The sequence below is a fragment of the Lolium rigidum genome, chromosome 2, assembly GCF_022539505.1.
Source record: "Lolium rigidum isolate FL_2022 chromosome 2, APGP_CSIRO_Lrig_0.1, whole genome shotgun sequence".
NCBI lineage: Eukaryota > Viridiplantae > Streptophyta > Magnoliopsida > Poales > Poaceae > Lolium > Lolium rigidum.
The window spans coordinates 132,118,293-132,123,106 of NC_061509.1; positions in this window are offsets into that span (position 1 = coordinate 132,118,293).

The window sequence follows — 4,814 nt, forward strand, 5'->3', positions numbered from 1 at the left end:
CTGGGTACGTCGCCGTGTCGCTCGTGCCCATACCCGCTTCCGGATACCGCCGTGAGATCTCTCAGGAGCCCCTTCGATTAGCCACCCTATGGCATATGCCGTGACGATACCACGACATGCGGCACTAGGACCCATATTTGTAAGGGGAGACAACCACTATCTGCACACATGTACCTAACCTGCAGCACTCGGAACCACATGTCAGGTACCAACACGACCCTCATGCGTGGGGCCACCATTTCGACATCATCCAGGCATGCGAAGTGGACCAGACCTGTTAGTACGACCAACATGGGCTCCATATATCAGTTGCCATGCCAAAAAAATTGCGCACGTGCGATCACAAGTGTCTACTTGCCGTCAATTTTAGACGCATACCCCCGCATGTCATAGCTTGGTGGGCCTATTAATATGTCGGGCCTACGTGGGTCCCAGGTGCCATTCCCGCCAGGCCCACATGGAGATGCTGTGTGGCCCCGCATGTCAGAGCTTTGGTGGGCCCACATGTCATACCATGGTGGGGCCGGTATGTTAGACCTTGGTGGGCCTGCATGTCAGAGCTTGCTTGGCCTACATACTTTATCGGTCCTACATGGGTCCCAAGTGCCATTCCTGCCGGGCCCACATGGAGATGTGTCAATTCTGGATGTGTGACCCCACATGTTAGAGCTTGGTGGGCATGCCAGGCCTACGTAGGTCCCACGTTGCATTCCCGTCGGGCCCACATGTAGACGTGGGACCTACTATATTCACTAGGTGTCCCACCTGTCAGTTACACGTCGAGGTGTCTTTGGGCCAAATTGGCTGACTAAAGGCCCAAGGCCTATTTATTCTGGTTGAAGAAAGAAACACATAGGAGCCCAGCTTATATCGTCTATTGGAGCGACTGGCCAGTTACACTCCGAGGTGTCCTTACCTATATTTGGTAGAATAAATGGGCCATGTACCAAAGCCGACAAGACTCGCAGAGGAGCCAATCTTATATTCATGGTCGGATACAAATGCCAAGGCCTATTCATGGACATTTATATACTGGCCCAATAGATTTCCTATAGCTCGGCCGCTCCATTTCGGTGCTGACATCAGTTTAGCCCCAGTTTTTTAGAAGATAGCCCCAATTATATGTTGTACGACAAATGAAGGTGACTTATATTTGGGGCTTCTGCCTTCTTGGGCCTAATATTCAAACAAACTGAACTTTCTGATAAATGCTATACAACGATTCTCAATACAAAAAACTATGGAACGGGTTTCTAAGTTTATAATCCAACTAGTAACGCATCTACAAAAAGTACGGATAACTCCGTTCTACAGAATCAGTCTCCGAAAAGCTTCTAAGTAATTGTGAACACATGGAGTACTCCCTCTGTCCCGGTGGATTGGGCTCACCTCCAAAATCTATTTGTCCCAATTTAACAATGGATTAAGGCTCAATTACTATTCCAAGTTTAACCTTCTCTCCTCTTATTTTGCTAGTCAATGTGCATGTGAGTATGCACTAGATGTCCTCCATCGGTTCCCATCCTCAAATCAATAGTTCCTCTAATGAATGTGGAGTATTAGGGACGTGATTGGATGAAATATCTTGTTTTTGAAAAAGTTTAAGCGCCCAATCCCCTGCTGCCTAGTCCCGATGAAACCACCGGGACGGGGGGAGTAAGTAACTTTAAAATCGCTATTAAATATGAGTGTGGCTATTCTCAGTTGAGAACTAAATACGTTCTGTCATCAAATTTTAGTTGCAATTCATGTTGCAACTGATAACTATCATGAATCACATAACGGATCTAACATCATAGGACTTGACTGAGCACGAACCTAATTCTCAGCTAGCGGAGAACTTGCAGATATTAACTAGATTCATAAGTGGCGGACCAGTTAGAGAATTTTATAATGACATGAATCCTTCCTAGTAAAAGTACGAGCTGATCGATGATGTCTACGCACGCTTCTATTCCTGTAGACAGTGTTGGGCCTCCAAGAGCAGAGGTTTGTAGAACAGCAGCAAGTTTCCCTTAAGTGAATCACCCAAGGTTTATCGAACTCAGGGAGGTAGAGGTCGGAGATATCCCTCTCAAGCAACCCTGCAATTAAGATACAAGAAGTATCTTGTGTCCCCAACACACCTAATACACTTGTCGGATGTATAGGTGCACTAGTTCGACGAAGAGATAGTAAAACACGGGTGGTATAGATGGTGGTAATATTGCAGGAAGTAAAGATGCGAGTAAAACGATGAAACAAGCGATGTTTGCAGTATTTGGAAACAAGGCATAGGGATCATACTTTCACTAGTGGACACTCTCAACATTGATCACATAACAAATAAATAACTTCTCCTCACTTGTGCTACATACACTCTCTTGTTTGATAACAAACACCATTCATTGTGTAGGGCTACAAGAGCTCCCTCAAGCCGGAGTTAACAAGCTCCACAACATTCGGAGTTCATATTTAAGTAACCTCTAGAGCATAATAGACCGTTGCAATTTAGACCGAGTACTAACATAGCATACACACTCGTCAACAATAGCTATGAAAGGGGAATAGATCGCATCAATACTATCATAGTAATAGTTAACTTCATAATCTACAAAAGATTACAATCATAACCTACGCCAAGTACTACATGATGCACACACTTGTCAACATTACATCATGGAGGAGGAATAGACTACTTTAATAACATCACTAGAGTAGCACATAGATTAATAGTGATACAAAGCTCATGATCACATAAAGATCACATGGGAGAGAGAGATGAACCACATAGCTACCGGTACAACACTTAGCCTCGAGGGAAAACTACTCCCTCCTCATCATAGGAGATAGTAATGGCGATGAAGATGGCGGTGGTGTCGATGGAGATGCCTTCCGGGGCAATTCCCCGTCCCGGCGGCGTGCCGGAACAGAGACTTCTGTCCCCCGAACTTGGCTTCGCGATGGCGGCGGCTGCGTAACTTTTCTCGTCCCTGGAGTCTTGATACGTCCAAAACGTATCTACTTTTCCGAACACTTTTGCTATTGTTTTGCCTCTAATTTGTGTATTTTGGATACAACTAACACGGACTAACGCTGTTTTCAGCAGAATTGCCCTGGTGTCTCGTTTTTGTGCAGAAATTCAACTTTCAGGAAAATCCCCGGAATTAATGTCGAAGGGCCTATTTTCCCAGAAAACTCACGGAGCCAGAAGACCAGAAGGAGGGGGGCCACGAGGCGCCAACCCCATAAGGCAGCGCGATGGGCCCCTGGGCTGCGCCGCCCTATGGTGGCGACGCCTCGGGCCCCAGACGCTCTCCTCTGGACTACTTAAGGGCTTCGACCTAAAAACGCACGGGGGTTAGACGAAATCGCCAGAAGACATCCAGAACACCGCCGCCATCGCGAAACTCCATCTCGGGACCAGAAACTCTGTTCTGGCACCTCACCGGGACGTGGAATTGGAGGAGATCATCGCCATCATCACCACCGACGCCTCTCCATCGACCAGCCATGTTTCCCCCATCCAGGTGTGAGTAATTCCCCCGCTGTAGGCTGAAGGGGATGGTAGGGATTGGATGAGATTGGTCATGTAATAGCATAAGATTGTTAGGGCATAGTGCCTAGTATCCGTAATTGGTATTTTTATGATATTGTTGCAACTTGTTATGCTTAATGCTTGTCACTAGGGCCCGAGTGCCATGATCTCAGATCTGAACATGTTATTGTTTCATGATGATATTCATTGTTTTATGATCTTACCTGCAAGTTGTATACACATGTCGCTGTCCGGAACCCGAGGCCCCAAAGTGACGAAATTGGGACAACCGAGAGGGAAGGCGGTGATATGAGGATCACATGTGTTCACGGAGTGTTAATGCTTTGCTCCGGTGCTCTATTTAAAGGAGTACCTTAATTTCCAGTAGATTCCCTAGAGGCCCGGCTGCCACCGGCTGGTAGGACAAAAGATGTTGTGCAAGTTTCTCATTGCGAGCACGTACGACTAAATATGTAACACATGCCTATTGATTGATTAGTACTTGGATACCGTTTTATTACTATCTGGAAATTCCCTATCTTGATTGTTACATGAGTTTCTCTCATCCATGCAACGCCCGTTAATCCATCCCTGTGCCTACAATATTTTAATCCTGCTGTTTACTATAATCACTACTGCTATCTTTGTTACTCTGCTGCTGATATTTCATTACTGCTACTGCTATAAAACTGTTACTATTGATAAACTCTTGCGAGCAAGTCTGTTTCCAGGTGCAGCTGAATTGACAACTCCGCTGTTAAGGCTTACAAATATTCTTTGGCTCCCCTTGTGTCGAAACAATAAATTGGGTTTTACTTCCCTCGAAGACTGTTGCGATCCCCTATACTTGTGGGTCATCAAGTCTTTCTGGAGTTTCGTCAATCCGTCTCGAGTTTTTAGATCACGAGGGGTTATATAGGCGAAGAGGCGGCGTCGGGGGAGTCCCGAGGGGCCCACACCATAGGGTGGGGCGGCCTCCCTTCTGGCCGCGCCGGCTGATGGGGAGGAGGCCCTGGGCCTCCTCTGGCCTGGCCATTCTGGCTCCGTGGAAAAATAAGATCGTGGGCTTTTGTTTCGTCCAGTTCCGAGAATATTTCCTGTGTAAGATTTCTGAAACCAAAAACAGCAGAAAACAGGAACTGGCACTTCGGCATCTTGTTAATAGGTTAGTTCCGGAAAATGCATCAAAACGATATAAAGTATGAATAAAACATGTAGGTATTGTCATAAAACTAGCATGGAACATAATAAATTATGGATACGTTGGAGACGTATCAAGCATCCCCAAGCTTAGTTC